The sequence below is a fragment of the Daktulosphaira vitifoliae genome, unplaced genomic scaffold (genome assembly GCF_025091365.1).
Source record: "Daktulosphaira vitifoliae isolate Bord-2020 unplaced genomic scaffold, ASM2509136v1 Scaffold_5, whole genome shotgun sequence".
Classification (NCBI taxonomy): Eukaryota; Metazoa; Arthropoda; class Insecta; order Hemiptera; family Phylloxeridae; genus Daktulosphaira; species Daktulosphaira vitifoliae.
In genome coordinates, this window is record NW_026099576.1 from 25,238,963 (window position 1) to 25,253,370 (window position 14,408).

General features: G+C 25.2%; 1 long non-coding RNA gene across 2 annotated transcripts; it reads left to right on the forward strand.

The window, feature by feature from the left end:
• Positions 1-7,625: 7,625 nt before the first annotated feature.
• Positions 7,626-12,487, forward strand: LOC126907330 (uncharacterized). Of its 2 annotated transcripts, XR_007704481.1 has the most exons (3): positions 7,626-7,767; positions 7,832-8,197; positions 12,116-12,487. It is a non-coding gene; the product is annotated as an uncharacterized LOC126907330 (long non-coding RNA). The 2 variants fall into 2 exon arrangements; XR_007704480.1 differs by having other exon boundaries at positions 7,626-8,197.
• Positions 12,488-14,408: the final 1,921 nt, after the last annotated feature.

The window sequence follows — 14,408 nt, forward strand, 5'->3', positions numbered from 1 at the left end:
TTTATTTGAAAGAGGAACTTGCCTATCGAATATTAACATATTGTGTGGTGTTCATCATTACCAATTGGATTACGCATTAAACCGATTATTAGCTGCCCGATAAAATATGAATTATGATATATCTATAATCTGAGTTTGATAAATTTAATTAAATAAACATTCTCTATTAATAATAATACTATTACAGTAAATAACATAATGAAGTAAGCACAATGTGTTGACAGGGTCCAGAGTTTTGTCTTTCGCGGTCCGGTTCCAGACCGCAGTCCGCCAGTTGCCGACCCCTACATTGTAGTGTAAGCTTTAATTTAACATATGTTTTAAGCTCAGAGTATTTCTCAAAAGTAAAGTTAAAAAGATTATCTTTTCATACAAAAGTAGCAATTATGAATCCTCTTTGTAGTGTAATATAGGTCATTATTTTGTAAAACTGAAAGTAAAACATTTTTGTAATGTTTGGATTAATTGTAATTCCCTGAATTATTGTTACTAGACCAGGAAATGAATATTCATAAACACTTTTGAAAACGATTGTATTATGAATTTTGTAAAAAAAAGAAAAAGAAAATATTTTAGTATATAAGACGAAATTGAATGAATTGAAGAGGAGAGAAGACCTCAGGAGTAACGAAGGTAATCTCTTTTCGCGTGGTATGTTTGTGACATTAAGTTTTCATTTTGTGTATTATTTATTTATCCTGTTTTAAGTGTATCATTATTTTGTATGCTTTACTTTGTTTGATTATACCTTTAATAATTAATTAATTTGCATTATTATTGAACTATTATTACTATAAGTTAGAACAAAAAGGTTGTTACGTATATTAAAAACAAACAGTAGGCAGGTTAAATGTCAGATTATCAAAAAAAAAACGGTAGCACAGTGGGGTCGAGGCACAGTGTAGACAAGGCATAGATGGGACAAGTATAGATGATATCTGACAGTGATTAAAATCACTATCATAAGAAACGCTTCGATGCAAATCAGTAGATAATGTTTCATTTAGAGAAATTGGTGGACTATTCCAAAAGCGACATTCACTCTTATTTCTTTGATTATATCCTAATTAGTAGTTCTTTGATTTTAAAATATAATATATGAATAAATACTAATAATAATTATTAAATTTAGTATGAAAATAAAAAAGTAAAAAAATTTAATAAGTTTAATTTCTTATGTCTTATGAATTTTATACTATGTCAATTAAATTATATAATATTCATGAAAGTCAATATGTTCTCCTAATAAGATGTTTTATAATAAAATAAAATACAAAACCTAGAATTTTAATAGAAAAATAGCATATTTTTGAATACGGTAGCCATTTGTGCATAGAAGATAGGTCGTCGGGACAAATTTTTTTTTTTCATTTTATAGTACATAAAATAAGCTTTAATTTGATATATGTTTAAAGGACGCAGTATTTCCGGAACATTTTCAAAAATTAAGTTGAAAAAGTTAGTTTTTGTAAAAAAGTTGCTATTTTAAATCCCCCCTGTGAGCAGAATAAGTGTTAGATTTTCAAAAAAAAATGATATCAAATGAAAGAAAATTACCTAAGGTTTCAATATAAAGAAATATTATTTTGATTAGTTAATATTTGAAAAAGTTATGGCAGTTTTAAGTACAAAAAACATCGTTATAAAAGGTGATTTTTATCGCAAATATTACATTTTTTTTATAATTTCGACAGCCATTTGCACATAGAAGATAAGGCGTCGGGACAAATTTTTTTTTTTCATTTTATACTACATAAAATAATCTTTAATTTGATATATGTTTAAAGGACGCAGTATTTCCGGAACATTTTCAAAAATTAAGTTGAAAAAGTTGATTTTTGTAAAAAAGTTGCTATTTTAAAGCCCCCCTAATGAGCAGGTTAAGTGATAGATTTTCAAAAAAAATGATATCAAACGAAAGGAAATTACCTAAGGTTTCAATATAATAAAATATTATTTTCATTTGTTAATATTTGAAAAAGTTATGGCAGTTTTAAGTACAAAAAACATTGTTATAGAAGGTGATTTTTATCGCAAATATTACATTTTTTTTTAAATTTCGACAGAAATTATCACATAGTATATAGGGTTTCGGGACAAATTTTTTTTTTTTAATTTATATTACATAAAATAAGCTTTAATTTTATATATGTTTATAGGACGCAGTATTTCCGGAACACTTTCAAAAGTTAAGTTGAAAAAGATGTATGTTTTATACAATGTTTCAAGTTTTGAACGACCCCTATATAAGGGTAAATTGTCCAATTTTAATAAAAATTATGTCAAATGAAAGATATACTTATAATGTATTTAGAAAAAAAAATTTGTGCTGATACATACATTTTTCGAAAAGTTATAGCATTTTTAAGTTGAAAATTAAAAATCGAAAATTTTAACACAAAAAAAAAAAATAATAAAAAAAATAAAAAAAAATTATGTTGTTTTGTTTATTTTTGAAAAAATTATGGAAGTTTTAAGAAAAAAAAGTGAGAAAAATGATAAAATTTACCGATTTTTAAATTTGTAATTTTTTTGAATATTTCTCCCATTTTCGGGAAACGAGGGAATTTTTTTCAATTTTTAACGGTAATGTCTCCAACTAGATACGATTTGTGATCTTTTGACGTATTGTTGAAATAAATCGGTCCAGTGAGAGCTGAGAAAAAGTAGAGACAGACACAAACAAAAAAATAAACACATCATGGTAAAATTAATACCTTCTCAGCTTCGCATCGAAGCTAAAATTTCATATGATAAAAAAACAAGTAATATATATATTAAAAAAACATACTATGATACATTTATTTAAAAAAAAATTATGATAAAATCAAGTAAAATAAGTTTAAAAATGTACTGATTTTTAAAATTGTGGCTAATTAGTTTTACTTTTAAAATATTAATTTTTTAAAGTTTTTTACTAAAGGATGTAATACATACATGTACATATTTTTTTACATTTTTCGTATTCATCTATGCCCAAATACGTGTGTATATCACTTATATATAAGAGATATAGAATTTTTATATATAAATTACTAGTAATTACTAGTAAACGTTAAAATCATAAATCTAATGAGATAAAATTATGAATTTTTAGTTAGAAAAATTGAAAATTATCAAATTAAGATAGAAAATAGTGTGTAATATTCTTTTTATATGAGACTTTTCCTTTTATATGCAACTTTTATTTTTAATAAATAGAGAATGATTTAATTTTTTTCTGTATGCGTTCGTATACCATTAAATAAATTGTAATAATTTGTAGAGTTGTATCGTGTTCCTTGAGGTTTGAATCTGACGTACAGTCACTTCATTCAAAGGAATTTTAGGAGTAAATTACAGAACAAAAATTAAAAATTATACACATTAACAAAGTAATGGTATTTTTTTATCTTAAATGCCACTATAGGCCTTCGCCCTCGTGGCATATTGTGAATACGCTTCTTGTATATAGACTTTTATGGCTAATAATTCAAAAGTACCTCTCAAATTGATAATTTGTCTACATTGTTATTAAAATTAAACCTCCAGTCGATTTACTCTTCTAGATTATTCTAGCCCTACAAAATATGTTATCAAATGTCCACCTGTAAGAGATATTATACATATTTTATAATAGATTAATAACTGTACATTAAAAGTGTTAAATCTCTGTTATCATTATTTTTTGAGCTATAGTATAAAAAGTGCAAAACGACCAAACCGGTGAACAATTTGTTAGTAATTTTGTAAGTTGTGATGAGTTTTGTTTTTATTTTATTCATCAATCGAACAATTAATTTAGTTATTAAATTTCAATTCTTCAAGACTAAGTAAAAATAAAAGTATACATTTTCACAAGTAAGATCAGTTTAAATAGTTCGCGTGTAATTTTAGAAATCATATTGAGAACACTATAACAAAAATTCTAATTGTTTTGTACATTTTAGAGTAACGCTTATGTCTATCATAATTAGACAATTGGAGTTAAAAACTAAAGCGTTAAAGATACGACTAAGATCTGCCTGTACGAGATTTTATAAATATTGTATAATTGGTTTATAACTTTATATTAAACGTTTTAAATCTCATTATTTTTTGAGCTATAGTATAAAAAGTGCGAAACGATAAAACCGGTAAACAACAATTTGTTAGTAATTTTTTTAGGTTGTTATAAGTTTTGATTTAATTTGATTTATCAATCGGAAAATTCATTTACTTTAAAATTTTAATTCTTCAAGACTAAATAAAAATAAAAGTATACTTTTTCACGAATGAGATCAGTTTAAATGGTTTGCGCTTTATTTTAGAAATTATACTAGGAAAGCTAAAACACAAATTCTAATTGTTTTAAACATTTTAAAGCAACGCCTATGTCCATCAAAATTATTTAATTGGAGTTAAATTAAGCTTTCAAAATAACACAAAGATTTGCTAGGCTACCCTCACCTGATAATAAAAAATCATTTTTACCTATTATAACCAGTTTTTTCGGTTGTTTTAAAATTCAAAAAATTCAAGATGCTCGTGATTCTCCTCTCTGAGAAACGTTTTTCAACTTTAATTGAAATTTATTTATTAATATTTTTTATTTTAATAAAATGTGCTAAAAAAATAACTTAAATACTATTACGTATTTTAGAGGACTTATTTTAAATAAGAACAAGTTATGTTAACTGTAAAATCTTTATTTTAAAAAATCATAAGAGCGTGCTCATTTTACATTATTTATTTTTTAACATCTTAATGAAAGAGGGGACAAAGACGCTAGCTGCTTAACAGTGCAGCCACTAATATATAACATATAGATTTTTAAAGAAACAATTTAAGTGTTTAATATATTCCATTAAATAGATTATATTTTTTTTTAATTTACAAAACTTGATTGAGGGTGACATTAAAATCAGAAAAAAAATTGAACTAAGATATATGAAATACTATTACATTATTAAACAGATTTTAACATATATTTTGTCCAATCGGTCATTTTGGCAAAGGATTCGTATTCAATAGAAATCAAAATGTAAATTTTATATAGATTAGCTACAATTTCTTCTTGTTTTTTAGGCATGATATGAAATTTATACGATCCATTATTATTGAGGTGTGGTGCAGGAAAGTCCTCAAGTAAAATTTTAAGTACTTCATTTGATGGTATAAATATTTTCGGTGCAGAGCCTTGCGAAAAATGTAATTTATTACATTCATTTCCGTCTGCAATAATTGAAATGTAGTATGTTCTTATTTCATTCAATGACTCTAAAGTTATGTTGATTTGAAATTTTTCAGTATTGCGTGATATTGTATGTAAATAATCTCGATTAATTACAAAAAGAGCAGCATTTAATATTTTCAGTGCTTTTTCAAGAGTATTTGCAATATTTTGATCATACCCCGCCTTTAATGCATCGTAACCATAAATAGTTATTAATAAAATATACCTATTTGTATGAAAAATCATATTACTCCATATCATGTTATAATTTTCACCCTGCACGTAATTCCAAAGAGAAAATTCTTTCAATCTTTCCAAACGTTTATCAACAATAGGATTTTCATCTATCCCGATGACAGAAGTGCCATTGCTTGTTTCTATAAATATTGCAATAATTGATATGACAGTAATTTTCATCGTCACTTTTAATTTAATTTATGATTGACTAAATTTTGTTGCCAAAAAACTAAGCGCAAAAGTAACTAATTTACTATTTTAACTATTGTACTAGTTACACTTATTGAATATTTATATCATATAAAATTTGTTTAGTATTCTATTTGTTTAACGTTTCTAGCATCAAAATAAATAAAATGTGTATAAAATAAATCACAATGTTTTGTATCTCAAAAAAAAAATATATGTTGTGATAAAACGATTTTAAAATAATATTTTATCAAATGTTTATACATAAAACGTTTTTATATTATCGATATTATCATATAATGTTTGTGTTTTAAGTGAGTATTTAACACAAAAATATCCAAGAATGGTTAAGCGCACACATGTGTTAAAGGAAAATCTTGTATAAAATGAGTTAAATATTAAAATAAACATTTCAAATAGTGCATTTTCATGTACAAAATTGAGGTAAATGAAATACTCTTGTAACGTAATACTACGCTGTGGTTAGATATAATATTAACTTTAGTATACAGAGTGATCGGTTTATTATAAGCACCTCAATTACTCATAAAATTAATACAATATTGGAAAATGATTTTTGATTTCTTTTAGTTACATGTAATTCTTAATTTATCAATTAATAATTCTTAACTACTTAGGGTCAACCATAAATAAGTAATTCTATAATTTTCATATTCATTCCGCCAATTAAAAAAACTGTTAACTATATTTGTCTGATTCAGAAATATATAAAAAAAAACCTAGTACAGTGCGGATGCGCCATAGTTTGGACATTGATAAAGTATGATCGGTTTATTACAAGCCACTTAATTACTTTCAAAATAAATTCAATATTAAAAAGACATATATTCCTTATTTTTAGTTACTTGTATTTCTTGATTTATCAGAATTTTTATGAATTAATAATTACTTTTTGAAATCATCCTTTATAACTTAAAGGGGTATCAACTTTATTTTTTTAAATGGCAACATACATATTTAAATAGCTTATGAAATAAGAAAAAATCTAATTAATTAAGAAATTGACATGTATTTATGTCAGAACCGATTAATAAGAAGTCATTTGGGGGTTTTTTTTAAAGCGATAACTGACAAGGGTGGTGAGTGTCACGGGGTTTTTTCAATTACATAGCGAAGAAATTTTTTTTTTTAATTTTAAACCCTGTGTGTTTTTGAAGCTATATGCGTTTGGTGCCTCTGTATTTCATAACACCAACTGAAATATTATTGATATAAGAGCAGAAATTTGTGTTTGCTAGTTCCAGTTTTCCTTAATAAAGAAAATTAAATATGGATTTTCATGGCAACCCATTTCATGTTTATATTTATTGAAAAAATATTCACAATAAAAATTTTTTGAAAAAAATAAAAAACGTTGCTTGTTTTTAAGTTGGTTTTTCTACAAAGGTTTTTTACGAAACAATGTAATCAAATATAAAGTTATTTTAGTAAAACCAAAGAATATTATTTCTCTTGACTTGACGACAATTGTTATAATAATATAATTTTAAGGTGTTTATTGTCAATGTGAAAATATCTTATTAAAATTATTTTTCACAACATAGCAAGCATGCAAAACTTGAAGAGGACTTAAATTATCTTCAGCTGAGTTATGCAGTTATTATTCAATTTCATACTTTGGTGAAATATTATTTCGAATACATCTTTGAATCATTATTTTAAATCTAAAAATTATTTTATGTTTTGTTTATTAAATAAAATATATTATTCACCTGCAAAAAATCAAATTTAAACCCGAAAAATTTTAAATAATCTTATTTGTTATTATAAAGTTCATTTATTTTTTGCAAATCAAACCTTTCATTTAGCGATTGCTATAATTAATTATAGTTATTAATTAAAATTAATTTGTAACATAATTACTATGTAATGAATTACAATAAAACCAAATACTTATTATGTAAGAATTTAATTTTATTGTAATTATTTTCAATTTAAAATTCTTCAAATACAAATAATATTGGAGACTACATACATTGGACAATTTAGATGAATTTATATATATTTTAGGTTTTAAAAAATTATTTCCAGGATATTCAGAAAAGTATTCTGCCCAAGTATGTTGAATTTAAACTTCAATGACGTTCAAAAAAAAAAAAAACATTTTTTGATTTATAAAATTCCAAGTAATCAATAATTACTCTGAATTTTTCATATAAAAAGATAATTAATTAAAAAACGGTAACACAGTAGGCTGGCGGCATAATATGGACGTGGCATAGTTGGGACAAGTATACGATATCTGACAGTGATTATAATCACTATGAAATACGACTTCAAAATTAAGATGACGACATACTAATAGTAAAAGATTCCTGTTTAACTTTTGTTTCAAAAAAACACAAGCTCCATTTAATCTACCTGTATTGGAAGTATCAATAACCATTGTTTGGATTTTACTAAGTAAGTTTCATTCTTGTAATGTGTCCTACACTGCAGATGATACTTCCAACCCCGTACAAGAAGTAAGATCAGGAACAGCAAAAAGTTGCTCTATTCCGAACGCTACAGCAACAATTGGTAGTCGGTGTATATTTTCAACTCCAGCTATATCAGGTAAAATGTTCGAATCCCATTAAATTACAACAAAATCATGATCGGAACTTAAAAAATTAGACTTAATAGTTTCATTAGTATTTCGGCGTGATTTCTCGCAAGTTTTCTTAATCAGACTATCGACTATGAACAAAATCATTAATGTCATACAGCTTCGAAACAAGCTGTTATGATATCCATTACATTTCGGTCACTCACTTTACATTTATCTAAAGCTACAAAAAGTTGCAGAGTTATAAAATTTCTTCTCCTTAATTTTTACATCTTGAAGGACCTAATATATTTTCTGAATTTTTAAATAAATAAGTAGGCTTAGGGTTTGGAGATTCAGTTTGATTAATTTAATCTGTTCTTCAGAACTTCTTGATGGAAATACATGTTGAACTACTCAAAGAAATTAAATATATATATTTTAATACATAAAAACTATATAGTAATTATATAGTACCTACCAAATTCATAAGGTGTCATTTGTTCGCCATTTTTTTCTAGTCAAGTCAATTGATATTTTTCAAATATACGTGTGTTTATATCAACATCCATCATACATACATTTTATAATAAACCGTAATTTAAAAATATTTTCAAGAATATCATATATTTTATCTTATACTTCATTTTTTTAATTAAAGATATAAGTTTTTAAGATTAGTAAATAATTTTTTTTTACTTATAATATACATAAATATAACTCAAACTGCAAAAAACATTTTTTTTTAATTTTAAGCTTACTTGGGACATACTAGAAATATACTATATAAAGACACTAATTATGATATTCACGATTTCAATTTTCGACTTAACATTTTGAAACTTAAAACTTTGTATTCTACAGTAAAAAAACAAACCATTTTGATATATTAATCGTAATATATGATCAATATTTGAATAAAAGAGGCTGTTTTTTTTAATTATTAGTCATGCAAAACTTTTTAATTTATCCGTTATTACTTGCAAAGATGACAGATTCGTTTTTTAAATAGGAACATATATTTTGAATTTAATAAAATGTTTGTATTTTGAATTTAATAGTAAATGATATTTAAATGTTTAATATAACTTTATTAGTTTGTTAGATTTAAACATTTAAAGTTTCAAATTTTTGAGTTAATATATAGGTATAATGCACAAGGGATTACAAATACAGGTAGCTAATTGGTTTTTTATGATATTGCTATGACAGTCACGGATTGTTTATTATCAATTATGACTATCAATAGATATACTTTTTATATTGTCAGTTAGTGTATTTATAAACTCACAACAATGTACCTTACTATCATTGATTCTAATAATCCTGTGTACCTACTAATATCGATGTCATAAAAAATCAATTAGCTACCTGTATTTGTAATCCCTTGTGTATTATACCTATATATTAACTCAAAAATTTGAAACTTTAAATGTTTATATCTAATAAACAAATTAAGTTTTATTAAAAATTCAAATGCCATTTATTATTGAATTAAAAACTCAAACATTTTATTAAATTAAAAATTGTGTTACCATTTAAAAAAACAAATTTGACACCCTTATCAGGCATAAGGGATAAACTTAAAAAGTATTACATAGTTATTATTTCAAGCATTATGTGTAACTAAAGATAATCGAAAAAAAAAATGTTAAATTTATTATTATTCTGTAAGTAATAGAGTGGGTTATGATAAAAAAATCACCCTGTATATATCATAAAACTTGTTATCAGGATTATAAATAAGGAAATAGAAGTTCATATAGCTTTTGAAATAGTTAAATTTCCAATTTTATCAAAAAACGAATGCGATTAACGTTTGCCGATTCAGTAAAAATCAATGTCTGTAACAATGATTTTTTTGCAATTTTTCCGTAATTCTTTTTTAATTACGTTTTTGTAATTTTGTTTTTGGTTTAATCCACCAATTTTTCAAAATTAAACACTATCTATAGATTTGCATCGAAGTATTTTTAAGAGAGTGATTTTAATAACTATCAGATATCATTGTACTTGACACAACTATTCTACGTCCTCACTTTACCACCACTCCATTGTTCTGGCTTTTTTATCCGTATTTTTAAACGTTTAATATTTTGAAATATATAGCTACAAAAAATTGAATTAATAATAGTAATAATTAAAAATTTATAAAAAAAATTTTTTGCACCTTGAAAAACAATTGGAAAATTATATAAATTAAAAAATTATATAGCTATAAAACTTAGTCATCATTGATTGTATCGCTTCATATTTAAAAATATTATTTTCAATGATGACAATTGTACAAATTTTTAATCGATTTTATAAAATGTAAATATTTAACTAATGAAGTTAACACTACCATAATACATTTTAAACACTACTTGTTTTAAACGTGGTTAAAACATAAAAAATTAAAAAATTTACATTGGCCTTGACGTGACTAAAAGAAGTAAAATTTTTGTTTTCTATATTGTAATTAATTTGTGTGTAATCGAATGGTTGATGATAAACGGTCTACTCTGTAGATTTCAATTTTTAGCTTTGATGCAAATGTTTTACCATAATATGGTGCTTTTTATATCTGTACATGAATATTCTTAGCTCTAATTGGACTGATTTGGATGATCTTTATGTCAAAAGAACCCAATTTTGATGTAGATGAACCTATCCAAAAATTAAAAAGCCCCTATATTTAAGAATTGTAAAAAAGTATTAAAACTCTTAAAGTATTATAAAATTGAAAAAATAAATAAATCCTTCTATGGTTCTACTATTTAGTAATTGTAATGAAAAATGACATAAATGATAAAACAGTATACAGTAACGTCACAAATTCTAAGTATAAAATTGCATATTTCAAGATTAAACATAATATATATGCTTACACAATGATCCATCTAACACTTATATCCCTTCCAATGAAATATATATATATATATAAAATATATATATTAACACGTACAAGTATATACAAATACTGTATATCTATACATATTATATGTATAATACATAGGGTATTCAGTAATTAAGGAAACGAAAATCTATATTTCTCATTGTTTGTAATAATTGACCTGTTTCCTTACTGGCTGAACACTGTATATATAGGCTGTATTATAGCTTGTCTCAAATCTAACACACAGTAATTTTAACTTTCGATCCAATTATGATTTTGATAAAAATTTTTAGAAATCATTATTGTCTGCTTAGACTATGTTTAAAGAATATTTTTTATTATTTATAGTAAGAATATTAAGGAAAAACTAAAAAAAATGTCGTTTATATTCTTTTTTTTATTTTAAAACAGCCATTTTTAGCCTTTTCCTTACAAAGAAATTTGAAAAAATTACAATGAACAGTATACTTCAATTTAGCTATATTATCACAATAAACAAATCAAAATTAGGTAGATTATTACAAGTTATATTGTAAATCGATTAAAAGGTCCATTGAAATCTGTTTTGAGTGTTATTATCGTTAAATGAATACTTATAATTTAAATAAAAATAGTAACATGGAACCTTAATTAAATCAGAAGTTCTGAACAAGCAATTTTATTAGTAATTAAATTAAAAACAAAACAAGTCTCGTTTAATTCGCGACTTACAGCTAATGTTTCTAAACCTAATAATCTTAATAATTTATGGTACTCAGTGGTAGAAGTATTTATTTATAACTAATATTTCGTATAAAATTTGATATTAAATTAGACTGAAAAATATTCCATAACATTGTTGTAATAGGCCCTATACTTAAAAACACTATTTCTTTCTCTTCTCAACAAATAACAAATATTCTATCCTATTACACAATACTTCTCACAACAAATACTATACACAATCAATATTTTCTATTCTTAATCACATCCAACACATAGTTGACACAATCACGCCATAGTCATCCGCTCTTCTTTTTCACCGCACGTGCACCCTTCAATAATTTATGTTTCCATTTATTATTTTCAGTCAAAGAACCCTTTTTCAATGTATGTACAAAATCATGAAATTCCTGAAAAATGTGAAGCAAATGAAAGCCGGACGATGAATATGTGCGTCTCTGGAATGGGTTTTAAGAAGAACACCTGGAGAAACTCTGGAACGGACGCTCTCGTGTTGTTTCGATAAAACCGACACACGAACACGTCGCTTTCATCGTCAGGTTCTCGCGAGCTAAATTAATTTAACACCGCAGAATAATTATAAGTGTATTAATTAATATTTAAAGTTGTGTTTTTTAATTAAGAATAATATCACTCTGTAAACTTCGCGTGATTATTACAATTGTTTTAAATAAATATATGTGAAGTTACATTAATTATATTATTTTTTTCATCGACACTGTTTGGCTTTGCGTTCTTTTTTTATCACTATTTTGCACTTCTGAAGGATAGTTAAAATTAAAGTAAGGACATTCAAACTCAGCTTGCAAATTAATGCTAACAAACATAAACCAGTATGTGTCAATATGTGTTTAGCATTGAAAATGGTAACATTGATTCCGAAATACGTATCCGCGACTTTTCATTAATTTTTTGTGGCTTTAAGTTTAATATTTTTAATATAGTTTTAAATTTACTTAATTAATTAGCCACAAGTGATCAGTTTTTATTATATATATACCCTCGAACAACACAGCCCGAGAAAAAAGATAGGTCTTTATTTTCAATACCCCTTTCTCATTTACCTATTTTTTGATTTACGACACCATAATAAGCAATCATTCAGACTAATGATGAATATAATATTCTTAAACAATTTAAGTTACTAAACTCAAAACAATTACGTCTTATAAAACTTAAAGTCTTCGATGCTTTTAATTTAATATGTTAAATATGAAAATTAAATGATAAATTTGATAATTAATAAATAAATATTTGACAAGATTTGTAATGAAATTTTATCAATTCTATGATGAAACTCAAATTTAATAGAAAAACATATTAAAACAGTACAGTAACGCAGTGGGATCGGGGGACAGTGTGGACGTGATATAGTTACAAGTGTGGACAAGTATAGAGATATCTGATAATGACTAAAATCACCACCATAAAAAATGCTTCGGTGCAAATCTGTAGATAGTGTTTAACTTTAAGAAATTAGTCGATAATTTTAAAATCACAATGAACTCATATCTCCTCATTTTTTCAAAATTCGTTTAACTTCGACAGCCATTTGCATATCTAAGATAGGTTGTCGGGAAATTTTTATTTAACATAGAGCACATAATATAAGCTTTAATTTAACATATGTTTAAAGGTCGTAAACATAACGATACGTTATGTATACGTATACGTTTTAGTAACTTTGTCCACTTGATCATTAACGGTGTAATATTTTATTTAATACTTAATAAATAATAGCCGTTTAATAATATGTTGACTAAATAGATTTTATTTTTTGAGAACTTGTATGAAACATATAATCAATTAATCATGAAATAAAAAAATTGTATACGTGCAATTTTATATGGTTTGAGTTCATATTTAAAATACCTATTTATTTAACTTTGCTGCTTGTATGAAAATTATGAAGATTGAAAAAAAATTTAAAAATACATTTAGAAAATAAAAAAATATTATACACGGATTAACACTGTACAAAATGCAGCCATTGCGCCTAACATTCGCGTATCTTCCGTCACATTTTGGTATTAATTTCGAGGTTAAAGTTCCCTAAACCTGTGTCCTAAATTAAAATATCCAATCAACGCAATCCTGACGTTTCCGCCAATGTGTACGACTTGGAACGATATCAAGATGAAATGTTTAGTGACTTCGCTTTGAATTGCTCATCAAGTGACTTAATCATTTTGACCTGTTGTCTATAGATGACTCAAACATTACTCATTTATTTCCGATTTTTCAAGGATTGTGCCTCCAAACATATGTCACTTGCGCCATAGTTGGTTGAGTCTATGCCGATGTGGTATGTGACATGCGCCGACGACTTGAACGCCAAGTCTCCACTATGAGGTCCGCTTTTGCAGAATGGCGTGACGATAAATGTGGTATATTTTTAATGTCTGCCTATATACAGGTGGCCCACCACTCACTGACAATTTAAATAACTTTTGATCCAGTTAATATTTTTAGCTGATTTTTTTTTTAACATTAGTTAGACGTTAGGTCTATAGCTATATCTCAATAATTAATTTTTTTACATTTTATTAAAAATATTAATTATTTTTAAATTTTAAATAAAATGTAAAAAAAAAATCTAAGATAGCTATTTTGTAGAGTAGAATTTAAGAAAAATTTTA